The 19586-nt window shown below is 45.4% G+C and overlaps 1 protein-coding gene across 4 annotated transcripts in view; it reads left to right on the top strand.

Moving 5' to 3' along the window:
- The first annotated feature begins 691 nt into the window (after positions 1–691).
- Positions 692–19586, top strand: part of LOC115659993 — an 88314-nt gene continuing 69419 nt past the window's right edge. Inside the window, exons 1-5 of one of the 4 annotated variants that reach the window (XR_004002689.1) lie at positions 692–810; positions 1697–1752; positions 2706–2833; positions 2955–3071; positions 7099–7179. The gene's annotated coding sequence lies outside the window, so the exon portion shown is untranslated. Of the gene's footprint in view, positions 811–1696; positions 1753–2705; positions 2834–2879; positions 3072–7098 lie in introns of those variants that run through there. The other 3 variants (XR_004002692.1, XR_004002690.1, XR_004002693.1) reach the window with 3 other exon arrangements.

The raw sequence follows: 19586 nt of genomic DNA, 5'->3' as shown, positions 1-19586 counted from the left end.
TGGAATAGTTATTGCCGTCCCCTGTGAATACTGTTCTGGAATAAAAATCACTTTGTTCCAGAATAATTACTCTGCTGTGGAAATGCACTAGTTATTGCAGAATAAAATTGACTTTTATTCTGGAACATAGCACGGTGGATTGATTTAAAACAAGGCATTTTAAATCACCAATTTTACTCATGATTTAAATCAGCAAGTAGGAAACCTTGATTTAAATGATCAATTTTAATCTTGGTTTGCATTTGTACCTTAGTTATTTTCCTAAAGAAAAGCTGATTCTCATTGGTTGTTAACGATTAAAACATGTTGATTTGCAACTCTATATAGTCTTTACATTAAATTTGGAGGTACGTTTTGCTAGCCAGGAGGATACACTATATATAGGTCCACACACATTTATTAAGCAATTATAGAGCTTAATATAGTTATTCACATTCTTCATTTTCTAATAAATGTAAAAATTGTGAATGATGGATTTTGTATTTACTGTATATTACTAATTTTTACTTGGGAATTCTGTCAAGCTCTGTTTGGATGGAAATAGGAATTCAATTAAAATGTGCAGAAAAAATTAAATGAAGTATATCTACAGTTAGTGAATTGAAGTGATTGTATCTGGCCACCTTATCTTTCAAGATTTTAGAACTAGTAGATCTCAGCTTCTCACGCCTCATTTTTATTCACAGATTGAAAGGGGAAAACAAGCTTTCCAGTTTTTTCAACTCCTAAGAAACCAGCCGAACCAGTTGAATAAACTGAAATAAAGAAACTGTTCTCTGCACCCAAAGAAGAGACTACTGCTGTCTAAAGGTAGTTTAGCACTTCAATAAATTCTGGTTCCAGATGTTTAGCTAGTTTGACTGTCTTTAAAACTTTGGTAGCAAACATGTAGTGCTTAATTTTTTCATTTAATTTAAGTGATAGTAATAATTACAGAAAATCTCAGCTTTAACATAGGTTGTCATAATGTCAAATTTAATTTTAAATAAGTTCATTTTTAAAACAAAATCTTTGATTGTTTTTTAAAAACCATTTTTTATACACCCTGTAATAGAATGTCCATAGGGAGAGCTATTCTGGAATGGCTATTCCAGTCAATTTCCACATGTAGACAAGCTCTAAGTGAGAAAAAGTTGCTGGTCCTGGTACATTATAATTGTATGACATATGAGGGAAACACCTGTTGTGAAGGTGACTACCTGAATTTTCTTTGTTTTGTATAAAAGTACATAAAGGGAAGATGCTTTCTGTAGATTCAATGTGGAATGGCTAATTTAATTTCCTGAATTTGGGATGCTGCTAGAACAGGGAGGAGAGCGGGTTTGACTTTTGGCGGGTGGAGGTTGAGTGAAGGCTACTGGGAGGAGAAAGTCTGGACCCATACTACTACTTTCCCGTTAGAGTAGGGGTGAGGTACTGGGAGAAGGTGTTGAATGGGAGCAGGGCCTGGGCAGAGCTGGGCAGGGAGCACCCCCAGCAGATTAGAAACTTGGCACCTATGCTAGGATTTAGCTGAAAAAAAAACTTCAGATGAAGTAACTTTTCTAGGAGGTGTATGCGTTATGTTCATTAATTAAATCTAGGTTCTACTGCCTCTGTTTCCTTTAATAAATACTCCCTTTACCTCCATCAGTTCTTGGAGGGGTGGCCTTCCTGGACTGTTGTTAGCAGAATTAATCTCTATTTCTCTTCACAGATGTCTCAATAGCATATCCTTTCCTGTTGCTCCCAGATGTCATACACTGAGTTATGGTGAGTACTAATGCTATTTATAATGTATAAAGGCAAACCACATAGGAAACATGGAAAACCATGTTATTGTAAACTAAGAAGATACTAATCACAGCAAGTAGTTACACAGAAAGAAAAATGTTAAACAAACATCCATTGCTTGAGATTATGGTCTTTCTTCCTCACTATCTGAGCAGCTTGTTCAGCTTGTGAAAAGGGAACCACGGGTGCCGGCTTTCTTTACTCAGGTTTTAGCTCTTCTGACCCTCTCCCTTTCCTTGCTCTGAGAAAATGAATAAAAGGTTGGCTACAACCATTTTAGCAATCCTGATATTATTAATTTAAAATACCTCAGCCTTTCAGCACACACAGTTTTACCTCAAAGTCACTTGGTTGCAGCCTGTGCTTGGGAATTTGTAGCCTAAACCTTTGCTGCCCTCCTGCCAGGAAGTTTGTTTTTATTTTCATATTTTCCCATGCATAGGTTATGATCTGTCCCAAAGTTTGAGACCAGTCTCTGTTATTTTGGATTTGGAGGAAGCCTATCTGCAAGCCAGATGCCAACACATCTTTCCTCATGGACCACACACCCTCCCCCAGACACAAAATGTATTTAAGAAAATAGTCGGAATATGTTCAATATTCTGAGACCTGTGCTTTACCCCTTAGAATATGCTTGGATGGCTTACTCCAAATTAAAATTGCCTGACCTGAAACCAAAGAAGTTTCATATTTAGTACAGGATCACTACAAAGAACTCCAAAAAAATGTCTAGGCACTGTAAGGTTTCATAACCTCAGGGGTTCTCACCATTGGTCTTCCTACTGAATGAAGCAGAACTGGGTAAGGAGGAGAGGGTTCATTGTTTAAGGATAAAATTTGTCCCACTCACAGTGTGTTTGTACGTCCTGTCCCTTATGTGTGTTTGGTGAGTGCTGAGCTGAATCTGAAGCTTTTCCCCATGCTCTTCACAGCTGTAGGGCCTCTCTCCACTATGGATTCTCTGGTGCTGCATGAACATTGATCTGCTGATGAACCTCTTCCCACAGTCAGCACATGTGAAGAGCAACTCCCTGGTGTGGGTTCTGTGGTGGTTAGTGAGGTATGAGCTTGTTGCAAACCCTTTCCCACTCTCTTCATGTTTATAGGGACTACCTCCCATGTGGATTCTCTGGTGTTTAGTGATGTCCGAACTCCACTGAAAGTGTTTCCCACACCCATAGGGCCACTTCCTGCTGTGGATTCTCTGGTGCTCCATGGGGAAGGAGGCATTTCTCAAGCTCCTCCCACCTTGGGTGCGTTTGCACAGCCTGTCCCCTGTGTGAGTTCTCCGGTGTTTGGTGAGTGCGAAACTGAACCTGAATCTCCTCGCACACTCTTTGCAGCTATAGGACCGCTCCCCAGTGTGAGTTCTCTGGTGCTGCATGAATGTGGAACTCTCTGCAAACCTTTTCCCACACTCAATGCATCAGAGGATCCCCGTGTGGATCCTCTGATGTACAACAAGATGTGAGCTCCAACTGAAGCTCTTCTTGCAAAGCCTGCAGGCGCTGGGTCTCTCTCCCGTGTGCATTCTCAGATGCCGAGTAAGGGCTGAGCTCCCACGAAAGCCCTTCCTACACTCGGCACATGGGAAGGGTCTCTCCTCTGTGTGGGTCCTTTGATGTTTGAAGAGAGTGGAGCTGTAATTGAAGCACTTCTTGCATACCCTGCATGTGAAGGGTCTCTCCCTAATGTGGATTCTCTGATGGTTAGTAAGGTACAAATGCTCCATGAACCCTTTCCTGCATGCTTCACATGAATAGGGTTTTTCCTCTTGTGTGGATTCTCTGGTGTTTAGTGACATGCGAGTTCTGCTGGAAGCGTTTCCCGCACTCTCTGCACTTTTAGGGCTCCTCCCCTCTGTGCGTACTCTGGTGCTCAACGAGGGCGGAGCTCTTCCCACACTCAATGCATTTGCATGGTCTGTCCCCTGTATGGGTTCTCAAGTGTTTGCTGAGTGCTGATCTGAAGCCTAAGCTTTCCACGCACACTTTGCAGCTGTAGGGCTTCTCCCTGGTGTGGGTTCTCTGGTGCTGGTTGCAAGTTGATCTGTCGGTGAATCTTTTTCCACATTCAGCTCATTGGAAGGGTCTCTCCCCGTGCGGATTCTCTTATGTGCAGCAAGGTATGAGCTCCGACTGAAGCTCTTCCCATACTCAGTGCAGATGGTCAGCCTGTCTTCTCCACAGATGTGCTTACCATCTGAGGTCTCTCTCTCCTCAGGACTCTGGGAAATATTCCTTTGGATCTGCTGCCTGATAATGTTCTAGGCCGCTCCATTTCTTCATCAGGATCTTCCTGCAGAATCTCATAGTTTCCTGCAATAAAAGGAGAATCCAGAGATGATAAAATCCCCATGTTTGAGAGAAAGGGAACATTGGAAAGGGGGAACTGCAAACTGGTTTCTTCACAAATCCAGAGAACTGTGAATACATTAACGATATCCAGAGATGAATACCCTGGCCCTCAGAAGGGACCAGATAAGCTTCCATATCCCTGTGACAAAATATATGTCCCTGTCCCTGAGGGAATCAGGAAGAGAGATTAAGCCCCTTTACTGGGCAGAAAGGAGGTTACCTGATGAATTGGAATTCATTTAGCTGCTGAGGGGAGGAACCGACAACTGTGTCTGAGTGAGGAAAGCCAGTAAGACAGAAGCAGAGCCTTCTGGGGGGAGAAGGGGTCCTAAGAAGGAAGACTAGCAGATTTGTAGTTTTCCCCCATACCGCAAGCCAGTATGGAGAAGAGTAGTGACTGATGAATAAATCACATGCCCTAAACTGAAGTCTATGCCACCGACAGAAACTGCAATCCCAGTGATACTGTTCCTGGTTTTGATTCTTTCCGGACATTTGGACTACACAAAAGGAAGTTGCTTTGCATTATTTTTGTGTCATTTGAGCTCCCCAGCACTATCATCCCAAGGCTGAGACCAGAATATTTTTCTTCCTTTTTGGGGAAAGACTTGGAATGGCAGTTATTCCCATTAACCCACCCCACCCCCCTCATCTGAATAAACACACAAATACAAGATTTTTTTGCTAAAAATCATTTAGAATCAGAGGAAAGCCATGACTGATAACTTCTGGGTACCATGCAGTATTGAATGGCAGCTGGACAGGAGATGTGTGCTCCCTTTCATATGCATTCCCATATACAGCCCCTGCACTGTATTATTAGCAGGGGTGGCAGGGCTCTCTCCTCTTGATTCACCTTATTAGTAGGTATTAGAACTCTGCACACAACTGCTGAAATTCTACTGAATCACTGTAGCAGGTAAACTCATTGACTCTGCCTAGGTTATCACTGTGTACGGTAAATTGGAATAGTTCTGTAGAGAAAGGGAACTAGAAAAGACGTGGTCCTGGATGGAAACCCTAAGGACCGTGGAGCTCAGCAATGAAGTTTAGGCTCAGACTTGTCATAGATTTGAGTTAGGTGACAAAGCCCAGTCCCAGGTTGGGAGCGGAATCTGGAAATTGTCGTAAGAACGGCCATACTGGGTCAGACAAATGGTCCATCTAGCCCAGTATCCTGTCTTCTGACAGTGGCCAAAGCCAGGTGCTTCAGAAGGAATGAAGAACAGGGTAATTATCACAGAATCCATCCCCTGTCATCCAGTCCTAGCATCTGGCAGTCAGAGGCTTAAGGACACCCAGAGCATGGAGTTACATCACTGACTATTTTGGCTAGTAGCCATTGGTGAACTTATCCTCCATGCCAGGGGCAGCATGCTGTGGTAAGGATGGCATATGATGCCTACTTATTGACAGATACGTTCTATGCATGATACTGCTACGGGAGCCTCTTTGTAAGTTAGTTTCTCTCAAAACGGACAATTCATCATCCATCCATCCATCCTTCAGTGATGTGACATCCCTTTTCTAATACAGCGAATGTCTGAGAAAACCATCACCTTGTTTTCTGGATCTGAGGTACCACTCCTTATCCCCTTCCTTCCCTGAGTGCAAAAAATCCCCTCCCAAATTCCACTGACAGGTGACTAATGTGCACCACACTGCAGCAACGTGGGACAGGTCTGAATGTTAAGTGCTCTCTGTCTTCATCTGCTTTAAAAAACAAAACCAGCACCTTTCTTCCATTCCATTTCTGCCACACACAAATGAGTGGTGTCCTGTTACTGCCTGACTCCCCACTATTCGTTCTCTGTGCCTGTGTGAATGTACAATTCATGGTCTACAAAGCATGAATTTGGGAGTGGTGACAGCCAGACGCAATTTGTAATAGAATCAGTTTTCAGTGCTATTAGGGAGTGATGGTAATCTCTACAGAGAAAGCAGAAACTGGGTTTCCATCATTAGCTCAATTTTGGCATCCAGGTCAAGAATTCACAAAAAAGTCAAATTGGCCTCAAAATTAGGAGGTTTGATCAGTGATTGAGGTAGAAGTTTTCTACCAAGTTTGAAGCAGACTGGACAAGCGGCTCCTGAACTTTGGATCCAGTCATTGGGGCTGGAGAGAGTGAAATTACTCTGTAGACTAGTGTTAGGGCACCCACCAGTAGGTGGGAGACACTGGGTCCAGGCCCCCTGCTCCAGTCACTTTAATTATTTATCCACAGTGGAACAGCTTCCACAGGAGAGACAGAGAGAGCCCTACAGCAGAATATCTCATAGCCAAGTGGCTAGAGCACTCTTCTGAGGTAGGAGACTTCTGTTCAGATTTTCTCCCCCCCAGCCTGCCCAAGGCAGGAGAACTAAACCTAGGTCTCCCACATCCCTGATGAGTGCTCTCATCACCAGGGCTGCCTAGAGGGAGGGGGCAAGTGGGGTAATCAGCCCCAACCCCTGGGCCCCGCAGGGGCCCCCCACAAGAATATAGTATTCTATAGTATTGCAGCTTTTTTTTTATTGAAGGGGCTCTCGAAATTGCTTTGCCCCAGGCCCTCTGAATCCTCTGGGCAGCCTTACTAATCACTGACGTAAAAGTTGTAAGGTGGGCACCACCAATGCCGCCTCCTCTGGCCATTTTGTGTAGAGCAAGGGAACAGCTTAATGCATTCCCTCAAGAAGCAGCTTAGGTGCCTAAGTGACATGGCTCTAGGTGGCTGGTTCCTGTTCGTGGATCACTAAGCACATATAGGCACCTCCCTGCTCCCCAGACTTAGGTGTCTCAGAGAAGGGTGCTGCTAAGTAAATAGTCAGCATTTCCCTTTGGCTAGATTAGGTGAGTCCACACCTAGCTTGCTAGATTTTGTGGATCGCATTCTTAGGCGCCTAGCTCTCCTCATTCATTGTACAGGGAACCAACGTGCCTAATTCAGGCTATGTGGATCACAGTGTTGTTCCTGTATTTTTTTTCCAGGCGCCTAAGAGTTAGGTGTTGTACTGCTGAGTGTCAGAGCACCGAAGTGGATCCCACCCTGAGTCTCCTATGCTGTTTCCTTAAAGAAAATCTTCGAAGTTCAACCCAGTCATTAGCGTGGTTTGCAAATGGAAGAAGAATCTCTCTCTCCAAAGGCTTGCAGGGTGGACAGATGAAACTTTTGAGACCTGTGGATGGGTGGGACAGGGACTGGATTAGGTTTGTGGTGAAGGAGGCCTACTTATTAGACCTTCCTGTGAGAAGGTTGTAGGGCATCTGGCAAGGTTTAAGGTTCTGGGTGCAGGATGGGGGACAGTGGATTAAGAAGCCTGGCCAATAAAGGGATTTTTGAGGTTCTGGAAATGGGTAGAAGAGGGATTGGAATGGATCAGGGTTGTAGTGGAGGAGGTCTACATATCACTCGGGCCTTTTCAAGGAAGGGTTGTAGGAGCTAGAATTAGGTTCTAGGGTTGAAGGGGATAAATAGCATAAATCAGATTGTGCCAGAGTGCAGTGGAGATCAGGAGACAAGGGAAAGCAGAGGAAACAAGAAAGAGGAAGAATGATGGAGACAGCCAAACAAAGCATGACTCCTAAGGTGCACTGCAGGAAGGGGCAAGAATGCTCCCTCGTTCACCTCCAAACCCAGTTTACACCTATCTGTGGTTCATGTTTGAGAAATGTAACTTAAGTCTGTGGTTCTTTGGGAGGAGAGAAGAGGAGTGAGGGGGAAGAGACAAGAGACAGAGGGACCCTGAGAAGGAGTAAGCAGCCAAGGGGGAAGAGATAATAGGATATAGAGAGAGCATAAAGAGAACCTGAAATGGATAGTTCTGTCAACAATGTTTACTTTTGCAGGTTAATCAACTCTGTGAAGGGAATAATGGTTACATTATTGGATAAATATTCAGGGACTCATGCACAAAGATATAACAAATAAGATTCTGCTATAGATCATGGGATGTGGTAGCAGAGCGGCAGCTTTTTTCCTCGGAAGACCAAAATTAGTTAACTCTACACCCACTCCCTTTATTTTTTATTTATTTTATTTTTATTTTTTTTTGCTTTACCACTTCGAGACACCTATCCTACTGCCATCCATGACTACCATGGGAGAATCAGACAGCTAACTTATTTTTAATCTTTGGTAAATCAAATCATTCTCTTTTCTAATAGAGAAGTTTAGCTGTTTTTTTTTTTAATTAGAAATGCTATAAGCATAGAACCTGATATTGTGACTATGTAATGAAACTGATTATCAGGTTTGTTTCCATGATTCAGGGTAAGAATCATGACATTTTCTTTTTGCTATTGCACATGGATAACAGGATGCAGACTTGGCCATCGCACATCAGCTAACAAGATGAAAGAGAGCAGAGTTATTATTATTAGATTCCCAGGTTTTTACTTCACTCGTTGCCTCACCTGTGCAGTTGACCATCAGGATCTCCGTTTCCTCAGAGTGCTGGAGATCTGGGACAAATGGCTTTCCCTCTTTCCACCTGGGCTATCATCTCAGGCTTCGGAATCGGAAATCCTGGTCATTGGAAAAGATGTTTTAAGAGCTGGCTAATGTTTGAGTACTTGTCACAAAGAATGATCATGACTTTTATAAGCCCATATTGTTTTACCAGAGGCAAGGGTGTAATCCAAATAGAGAGAAGATTGTCACGAGTCCTGCTGGAAGAGTAAATAACTGTTAGGAGATGTGTTGTAATCTCTGACGGAGAATCAGGGATCTCTACACACAGGAAAATAAGACAACTGACACAGTGTAAAAAATTAAATCACTTGCCCATTTCTAAGCCTGCAGAGAGACTCTGGTTTTGTATTCAAGAATGAGCCCTATGGCTCTTCCCACAGGAATTTTCCCTTTTGCAAAGACAAAGCCAATCTTAGTAGGTAATACAATGGTGAGAATAAGTGAAACAGATCTGTTATGTCATGTCTAGTCTATCCCTCTATTCTGTCTCAATAGAAAGCTCTGGGAATTAGCTCCACTGCAGTATTTCAGAATCCGCCTTTGAAAGGGAGTTGGTATGGAGAGAATGGTCTGTTCTTGCAGTGATTCTGGGTACCATAGGGACTGATTTTCTAATTCTAAGGGGGCAGGGAAGGACACTGAGCAGAAGCTGGCCATAGACACTTCAGAGACTGCACAGCTTCTTACATATATGAGAGTCTTACCCAGGGAGATTAATTTTCCTGTATGACATCCTTGTAGATTTCCCTCTGCTCTTCATCCAAGAGCCCCACTCTGCCTCGCAGAAATACAAAACCTCCTCATCAAAGGTCATCAGCATCTGAAACAAGAATTCCTACTCAGTGCCTGTTGGCCTGCAACAATCCGACTGCTCAGTCACAGGACAAGGAGCAGAGGCAGAGTAAAAAGTCCTTCCAACACTGTGGGTAGGATCCTTGCACAGTGCCTGCACAAGACACCACTAGCATGGTATGTCTGATGCAGGAGACAAGCAAGAAAATAAGTGGAAGAGGACTAGAATGAGTTTTATTTTGCATGAACAATTTCCTCCCTTTCAGCCTTAGAGTTATTAACCACTCCCTCCTTCCAACTGGGTTTTGGTTTCCAGGAAACCTAAATTCTCAACATGAAGTTAGTGGAAACCATTGAATTTCACCTAGCCTTGTATTTGAACCCTGTGACAAGTGTGAATGGTGGAGTCATAAGTAGGCTCAAGTACCTTTGAAAGGTTCATGAACCTGTCATAGAATTATTGAAGCTGGAAGTGAAACAGATTTGTTGTGTCATGTCTAGTCTATCTAGGGTGACCAGATGTCTAGATTTTATAGGGACAGTCCTGATTTTGTTTGTTTTTTTCGTATATAGGCTCCTATTACCCCCCACCCCACGTCCTGATTTTTTACATTTGCCGTCTGGTCACCCTAAGTCTTCTGCCAGAGCAAGATTGCTCCCTACAGAACAATAGTGCACCATTCAGTGTAGTTTTAAGTGTTCCAAGCGATGGCACCCCTACTTTTCCCTTGGGACATTATTCCACATGCTAGTCAGTCTCTCAGAATGTCTTTTCTGATATTCATACTAAATTTCTTCCTTTTTTCATCTCATCACTCCTAGAAATACTCCCCTGTGCCTACCTAAATAATTCCTCTGCCTCCTCCCTGTTTGAACCCTTCAAATAGTCTCTAAGGTGCCACAAGTACTCCTGTTCTCTTTTTGGTAGAAAATTGTCTCCCCTCCAAAGTGGTACTTTTTATCTTCCTTTGGTCAAGGTCCCCCCCAGACCCATGAACATTTTTGTTGCTTCTCTCTGAACTCTAATTCCTTGATTCCTTTCTGGTAATCAGGGACCTGATTCAGCTCTGTTGCACAAGCTGAGCCAATGCAAGTGGGCTGTGTAGCTCCCTCCCCCAGGAGTATCCCTGGCATAGGAAACCCTGTGTGGAAGCCCCAACAGTACCCCTCTGTGCAAGGAACATTTTGGGGCAGGCTGCATGAAGGCAGAATAGGTGGAGTACCCTAGTTATTTTGTGTACTGGCAGCCACCCGGGCAACTGCAGCCAGGTGACAAGTTAGGGAAGACCTCAGGGTGCTGAACTGGCCCCAGGTCAGGTTGAGTGTCGCCTATGGTAACCAGAACTGACTGCAGTATTCCTGATGCAGTTGCATCAGAGACAGAGGGATTATTGCCTTCCTGATCTGTGCCACTTGTGTGTGTGTGAGAGTCATTTATAATTGCACTGGCCTATTCTGCTATCATGATATTCCAAATTTATGTCTTATTTCCTTCTTCTCACTTTATGGCTTTTTAGGCCTCTGTGTTTTCCAGGTTTCTCCCTCCGGTTGAATACTGCAGTTTTGCTTATTCTCTCCTCCTAAGATCTATTTAAATTTTGTTTTTCTCTTTGAGTACTTCTATTTTCTCTAGTATTTGCAACACACCTCAGACAGAAAAAAAGATTGTTTCCAACTCCTTCCTGGAGCTCACCCTCCTCCACCCCTTTGAGGAGAGTGGCTGGAGAGGACAGAAAGTCTTGTCCCAAGACGAGTTTGGAACCTCCCCATCAACCCTGTCCACAGGGAATGAAGGGGTGAGGATAGATTTCACTTTGGGTTTATTTTATGCTAATAACCCAGTCACCAAGAAGAGGTGTGGCTATTGGACATATGCCTCTAGGGATTACTTCTGGGAACCTGTGAAGGGGAAACTGAGGCAGGGTGCTGCACAGCCATCCCTGGCCAGCAGAGGATGCTACAGAGGAGGTGTGCTCTTTGACATCACGTTTCATGAACATGCTGTTTACTCCTTCAATGTCTTTAATAGAGATGATAGGTAAAACCAATTACCCATTTCCCACTAGACACCATTCCTCCCTACAGGGCCTGGCTCAAGTTTCACATTTGTAACAAAATCCAGAGTCAGGTGAGCCTCTAAAAACTACACCCATATGAAATATCTAGAGTGGCAGGAAAGAGGAACATTTAAAAAATGAAAGTGACAGCAAAAGGAGGATGAGTGTCAGATCTAATAATCACAAGCACCCACATGAAGGGAAAGGAATGATCTAATCTGAACCTCAGGGTATGAATGAGAGTAAAATGATGAAAGGGATAAAAGGCAAATTTAGGCTATCAGTAATTGTTTATTAGAATGCAAATTAGCTTGCTAAAGGAAGAGGCAAAAGCCCCATCATTTGAAACTAGAAAGGGCAAACCTCTAGAAAATACAGCCAAGTTTTTTTTTTAAAGATGCCAAAATTAGACTATTTAAATCCATATTTAGGCAACCAAGTGGCCTGATGTAAAATGCATCATGTAAAAGCTCACTATGTCACCCAGACCACATGACAGATGTATACGAATTACATAAGTTCATGCACAATCATCATTTTAGAACTGAACAACTCAACAACATTTTGCTTGTATAAAGTACTTTAAAACTCAAGAACTTCAGACATTAAATTAAGCCTCAATTCCTCAGTGAGTCTGGCAAGTATCCTCCCTCAATGTATGGATGAGAAACAGAGGCACAGGGAGATTAAGTGAATTGCCCAATATCACAGAATCTGTAGTAGAGCTGGAAATGGAATCCAGATGCCCTTTCTTCCAGTCCCAGGTATTAACCACAAGACAACATTACTCTTCTACCTTTTGTTCCTCGTGCAGGTCTACCAGACTTAGTAGGCCTTTTGCTCACCATATTTCCTCCCTCTGTGATCTTCATCTTCTCCAAATCAAACCGACGATTCTCTTCCTGCTCCTCTGCTTCCATCTCCTCTTCTTGCTTCTGAGGAAGCAAGTGAGGAAAAACGAGAGATTTAGAAGGGAACAGAAATGTGGCTGAAACACAATTGGAATTATTCCTACTTCAATTACTCAACCAAAGGAACTAGACACAGTTTTGCCCCAGCTGATGCATTTCATAATACAGCATCTCAGAGGCTGTTAAAATGGTCATTCCTCATTTCAGAGCACTTCTGTGAAAGGACCGAGGGAAGCTGTGTGAATCAGACCTGTCAGATTGCAGCATTTCCTATATATACAGTCTGCACAGACAGAGCCTGGAGGCGGGGAACATCAGTTTTGAGAGGAACTATTTTAGAGAAACACCAGGAAGCGAACATGAGCCAGGCTATGCAGAGGAGTTGATTTAGAGCTACTGAGCGTCAGTATCACACTGAGGTGAAGTGCAGAGATTAAGTCATCTATGGAGCACTCAGCTGCATTGCAGCACAAGGTGCATGAAGGACAAAAGCACTGCAGCTTCCAACAAAATAAGCACAGCAGAGGAACTGCTGAAGAGAACAGAGGAAAGAGACAAAGACCTGCAATCCCCCCTAGTTTAAAATATTCCAAGTATATTCATTTTAGCCGCAGAAACAAGCTAACGAACTGAAAACATGTAGTCAGCAAGAGAAGAACCAGGTAAAAGTAAACGGTGAGGTCATCTTGTCTGTTTCCCATTCCATCTTCCCCCACATCCCATTCCAATCCCGATCTGCTTTCATAAATCACCTAAAAAACTACAATTATCTTACCCATGATGCTTAGTAAGTTTTGAAAGCACAGTGAAGAGAGCTGCTTCCCCTACCCAAATCAAGAGTTTGAGAGAGTCCTAAGCTATTGCTGAGAATCAGGCTCCCTTGTTCTTCTTGTAAGGAACACTCAATCAGAAAAACCAAGCTACCCTAGGGGCGGGGACCAGAGAAGTCCCCAAATGATTGAGGTTTTCTTTTCACCTTTGGAATGCTCAGAGAAAGCTGATTATTCTAGAGCTATAGCTGTAGGAGGCCCATATCATAGGCCTATGCTTCCCCAAACAGCCCTGTGTGGCCATGCCTACACTCCGTCCCAAGGCCCCCTCCTGCTTGCTGTTTCCCCTTGGCCCCAGCCCAAGCAGGCTGCTCCTCTTCTGGGAAGAGTGCTGGGGCTGGGGTGGCTGGCCTGTTGCTGGGACTTGGGGTGGCTGAGGTTGCCCAGTGCTGAGATGCCCCTGGGCACTGGGGCTGCGCCACCCGGGGCTCCAGGGCGGAGGGTGCTGGCACCTGGCACTCTAGGACTGGAGGCACTGGAGCTTCCTGCCCTGTGCTCAGGAGTGGGTGGGACAGCTGAGGGCACTGGAGCTGGGGCCACGGCACCGGGTGCTCTGGGCTGGGGGAAGGGAGCTAGGGGGAGGGGCAGGAGGGGCGGGGGCTCGGGCAGAAGGGGAAGGCCAAGCTGGGGGCTAGCCTCCCTGAGCCTGTGGTTCACCCATCACTAAGGCTACGATTTACTCTGGTATTTTTAGTAAAAGTCATGGACAGGTCATGGGCAGTAAACAAAAAAGTCACAGCCCCTGACATGTCCATGACTTTTACTAAAAATAACCCTAACTAAATTTAGGTGCTGGGGGGGCACTTCCATGGACACTACTGCTCTGGGGGTGATGCTCTGGAGGACACTGCTGCTCCTTTATGGGGATGCTCTGGGGCCCTGCCGCTCCTCGGGAGGTGCTCTGGGGCCCCACTGCTGCTGAAGGGTGGCCCAGTGCACCCTTCCCCCCGCTGCTGCTTCTCTGAGTGGAGGGCGATGCCCTAGAGCCCTGCCACTGGTGCAGCAGCTGGGGGAGCAGTGTCCTGGGGTCCTGTTTCTGCTGCTGGGGGGGGAAGGGGGCAGCCCAGGGCACCACTGCTGCTTCTGGATTGCTGCTCTGGGTCAGCACCTGGGATCAACTGCCTGGGGCCACCCAAGCGGTGGCCAGTGTGGCTGGCCCCAAGGCTGCCCCAGCTGCTCAGGTGGCCCCAGGGTCAGCTGCACCAACTGCTGCAGAAGTCCCGGAAAGTCATGGAATCCATGACTTCTGTGACCTGAATGAAAGACTCGCAGTCTTACCCATCGCCCATGTCTATAGCTAACATTGCAGCGTGGCATATACCTACCTGCTTCTGTGTTACAGACTCCCTAAAGGGAGTCTCTCTTTTTGCTGAAATCTCAGTGTATCATGCTCTGTAGTGTCTCCCTCACTCTGCCCTCCACTCCACCCCCACTATCAACAGGTACTTCATCTCTGCTTCCAAGGATGGTTCTCCTGCTCCAGAGTTTGCTGCATGCAGGTCCTTTAGCTTGCGAGTCGCTTGGGACAGGCACAATTCTGAACCTGATTGTTTAGAAGCAGCTAAGGAGGCATACCAATAGTGATGTCATGATTTAGGATACACATTTCCATCCCTATTGGTTGGGAGATGCTGCTGTCTCTCTCCTGGCAGATCATCCAGACAGAGAATTTAAATTGGTGGTTTCTCTGAATTGTGTGTGAGTTATAAACTCTGTCTGCTCCTGTCATGCTTCCAGCCTCATTTTAAATCCATAGCACATTTTTAGAACCCTCTCCCCAGCCAAAAGAGGTATTTAAACGCTTCAACTAAAGGATTGAGGCCTTGGCTACACTGGCGCTTTACAGTGCTGCAACTTTCGCCCTCAGGGGTGTGAAAAAATACACCCCCTGAGCGCTGCAAGATACAGCGCTGTAAAGCGCCAGTGTAAACAGTGCCGCAGCGCTGGGAGCGCGGCTCCCAGCGCTGCAAGCTACACCCGTAGAGGATGTGGAGTACGTGCAGCGCTGCGACCACACTTGAAACTTAAGTGCAAGTGTAGCCATACCCTAAGAGTCCAAATGAATGATCAAGTAAGGGTTGCTGGAACCTTGAGTAAGGTCTCATACCTGTGAACATTATCCTCTCCCAGTTGCTACAAGAGGGTTCAAGCTGATTGGCACCCACACTGCCCCCAGAGTTGCTCATTTTCATACTTTTGGCCTCAAGGCAAGGATTGGCTCACCTTGTTGCACAAACACGTTTTTTATGTCCTAACTACACAATACTGGATTAAAGCAGGGCTGAGGGAACTGCATCCCTTAAGCCTCTGCTTTTCTGGGAGGCCTCCAATCCATCACATATAGACTCTATACAAGGGAGATTTCATTATATGTATTCTAACTCTAAAAAGAAAAGAAAAACAACTTAAAACATAGATGCCCCTTGCTGACACTGATTTTGTTCTTAAGCTTTCAGTTAGAGTTTAATTTTTTTCAGACTTTCAGTTGCTGGTGTGTGAATTGGAAGCGCTAATCGCTGTCTGCTAATGGCAGCACTGCCCAGTACTTCTTTAGTATTGTTTTAATTCCCAAGTGGAGCAGCGAAAAGGAAAACTAAGTTAGAGAGAGAGAAAACTGTAAGCAAATTACCAAAACTTACTCTTTCTTTGCTAGTACTACTTCAGAATCATCTTCCAAAGAAGCTGGGCAGTCTCTCAGAAATGATTATCAAAGGGAAGATATATACAAGTGGTTCCCAAACTTGTTCCCCCGCTTGTGCAGGGCCTTTCCCTGCACACGCAGCGGAACGAGTTTGGGAACCACTGATATATACATATGAATTTGTTCCCTCAGGAGAGGGCAGAAGCAGGGCCGTCCTTAGGCATAGGCAGAGTAGGCAGTGGCCTCACTCTCCCTGGGGGCACCACGCTGCAGGCAGCCCAGACAGTGTAGAAGCAGGGCTGCTGGGTCCTAGAGAGAGCCGAATGCAGCACAGTCTGAGGAATGGGATTGGCTGCTGGGGTCTCTGGGAAGGGGAGGGGGTGGGGGTTGGGAAAGGAGCTCACCTGTGAGTGTGACTCTTTCCCCCCGGCTGAGGTCAGGTGAGGCAGGCTCTGTGGCTCTGGAACCAGTAACCTTTGTTGTCTCCCATAACATCCATTCTTCTCCCCCCTGCCCCACGGAGCACCCCCTCCTTTCTCCCTCCTCCCCAGGAGCACCCCTCTCTCTCTCCTCCCTCCCCTCCGTCAGGGCTGGGTTGGGTGAGGTGCTGCGGGGGAGGGGAGAGGAGGCAGCTGGCTGGCTGCCTGCTGAGGAATGAAAGTGGAAGTAACTCACTTCCTCGGCAGGCAGCCAGAATTGGAATGTCACACAGGGCTTGGCTGGGGTTAGCCAGATGTGTGAAAAATCAGGATAGGGGATTGGGGTAGGGTGAGCAGATATCCCTATTTTATAGGGACAGTCCCAATTTTGGGGTCTTTTTCTTATATAGGCTCCTTTTACTCCCCCACCCCCACCCATCCCTGTCCTGATTTTACACACTTTCTTTCTGGTCACTCTAGGTGGGGGTAATTGGTGCCTATATAAGACAAAGCCCCAAATATCGGGACTGGCCCTATAAAATCAGGACATCTGGATCTGGCCACCCTAGCTGGGGAGCGCCTCTCCCCCAGGCTGGCAGCTGCCAGCGATCCATCTCATCCGGGGGGAGCTGCACAGGGCAGGATGAGCTGCTGTGGCTCCATGGGTGCCCTGTCCCTGAGATCAGACGCTGTGCTAACTGCACCATGGTCCATAAGGCTGGTGGTGGTGCCCATTGGCGTGTGATTGGACCTGAGGGTTTGCTGCTGCTGTTGCCAGTCTGCACCCCAAGAGGTGGATTTTGGGATCCTGCAGTTTTCCACCTATCTCCTCCTCTACTGCAGCTTTTGGGGGTGAGCCAAGCATGAAAGCAGTACTGTGTTGCCATTTAGATTGTCATTTAACAACTTTGTTTGCCAAAAATTCTTGCTAACAATCCTGAATCCAATTTCAATATTTTTTTTTAAAAAAATCAATATCTTAGCCAAAAACAGAAAATTAAGTTGTTGACAATTATTAGTGACAGATTTGGTTTGAGGCAGGGAGTGGGCCAGTTTTCATCAGAGAAACAAAAAATGTTGACTGACTTTTCTATAGCCTGTTACTCCTGATAAGAGCCCTCCAACAACTGTAATATGCTCATCTCCTTACTAGTGTATAAAGCAGGGGTCGGCAACCTACAGCACACGTGTCAAAGGTGGCAGGTGAGCTGATTTTTGATGGTATGCAGCAGCAGGCTGAGCGGCTCAGCCCATCACTGCTCTGGGATTCCGGCTGCTGCCCTATTGCCAGCTGGGATACCTGCCATTGGCCCCACTCAGCACCTGCTGCTGGCCTGGGGACCCCCAAGGAACTCCAGGCTGGCAGTGGGCTGAGCGGGCCAGCTGAACCACTCAACCTGTTGTCAGCCTGGGGTTCCACTCACTCAGCCGGCAGCGGGCTGAGTGGGCTGGTGGCGGGCTGAGCAGGGCCGATGGGGGGTTGAGTGGCTCAGTCTGCTGCCAGTCTGGGGTGCCAGCAGCACTCAGCCTACTGCTACTCCAGGGTTCCGGCTGCCGGCCCCTTGCCAGTCAGGAGCTCAGCCGCCAGCCCCACTCTACCTCCTGCCAGCCTGGGTGAGCAGAATCCCAGGCTGGTAGCGGGCTGAGGGGGGGTTGGCGGCTGGGATCCTGGCTGGCAGGAGTTGGTGGTCAGAACCCCAGACCAGCAGCGGGCTGAGCAGGGCCTGGGATCCTTGTCTAGGGTTCCAGCCACCAGCCCACTGCCGGTTTGGGGTTTCATTTACTCAGCTGGCAGTGGCCTGAGCAGGACCAGTGGCCAAGACCTCAGATAATAACAATAGTTTATTTATATAATATAGACATAGAGAGAAACCTTCTACAAACATTAAAATGTTTTACTGGCACGAGAAACCTTAAATTACAGTGAACTTGGCACACCACTTCTGAAAGGTTGCCGACCCGACCCCTGGTATAGAATGACCATATGTTGTACTAAGATTCTCCTGCTTTTTTTTTTCCCTGTGAGTCAGTATAACTTTTGCCAGCCCAGAAGTTGGGCAGCCAATGTTTTACGTTTTCACAATGTTTTCTCCAACTTTCATAAAGTAAATACATAGTTAATATGAGTTAAAAAGGCCAGGGACTTCTTTGTGAAGAATCTGTACAGCAGATCATGCCCATAGACGATCCAGAAAAGAAATTTGAGGTTGAATTTTTTAATGTTGTGATGGATAAAGCAGTATCTGCTGTTGATGAAAGGTTTAATACCTTGCAAGTACACCATGAACAGTTTGGATTTTTGTATGACATAACTAAATTCAACGAAATAGGAAAACAAGAGCAACTAATGACAAAGTGCAAGAACCTAGAGAGCCTCCTGAAGCACGGTGATAGTTTTGATTTAAATGGACTTGAACTGTACGAAGAATTGAGTACACTGTCATCAATGTTGCCACATGCAAAATCGGTGATGGACATTGTACAGTTTATTCATACCCGCAAACTTGTTGACATATATCCTAATGTGTATATTGCCACTCGTATTCTACTGACAATTCCTTTAACAGTAGCATCAGGAGAACGGAGTTTCTCAAAACTAAAGCTCATTAAAAACTATCTCCGCTCTACAATGAGTCAGGAACGCTTAACTGGTCTTGCTATTCTTGCAATCAAACAAGACACGACTTTGTCTTTGTCATACGATGACATTATTACTGATTTTGCAGCCAAAAAAGCCAGAAAGATTGCTTTTAATTAAAAACAAATCTTTGTTTCAATACCTCTTCATATAAATTTCCAATAAAATTTTGATAAATTAAAAAAAAATTTGCATCATTCTGTCATCAGAATTTTTTCTATAGTGCTGCTTCTTTAGTGCTAGTCCATGAGCATTACAGTGTGCTTAATTAAGTTAAACTGGTTTTAATAATGTGAATGTGGCAAGTTTTCCAATACTGTAAGCTTATGTTTGTGTTGCTAAGAGCAGATCAGGCACAGGGGCACCAGTTTAATAATCTCGCCTAGGGCACCATAAATCCTAAGGCCGGCCCTGGGCAGAAGAAAAGCAAATGTTCTTGAAATCCAGGACAAAAGTGATACTGAAAATGATGACCCATTTTTCCTCCCACTGTACAGAAGGCAAAGAGAATAGCAGTGATAAAGAGAATAACATTGCCATTAGTGTTGAACAATATCCAGTTCAATGGCCTGCTTTGATAGCAGAGGAATTTCATGCCCAATGTATTGAGAAAGGTCTGCTCCATCTTCAGAATCACAATGACAAATTTATAGCTTCTGAGCAGCAGTATAAACGTCAGAAAAGATCTCTCTTGTCTCTCTTTGAGTAAAAATTACC

This window comes from Gopherus evgoodei, chromosome 1, assembly GCF_007399415.2.
Source record: "Gopherus evgoodei ecotype Sinaloan lineage chromosome 1, rGopEvg1_v1.p, whole genome shotgun sequence".
In the NCBI taxonomy this organism is placed as follows: domain Eukaryota; kingdom Metazoa; phylum Chordata; order Testudines; family Testudinidae; genus Gopherus; species Gopherus evgoodei.
The sequence above is the reverse complement of the archived record's forward strand: the minus strand, read 5'-3'. Positions and strand labels throughout refer to the sequence as shown.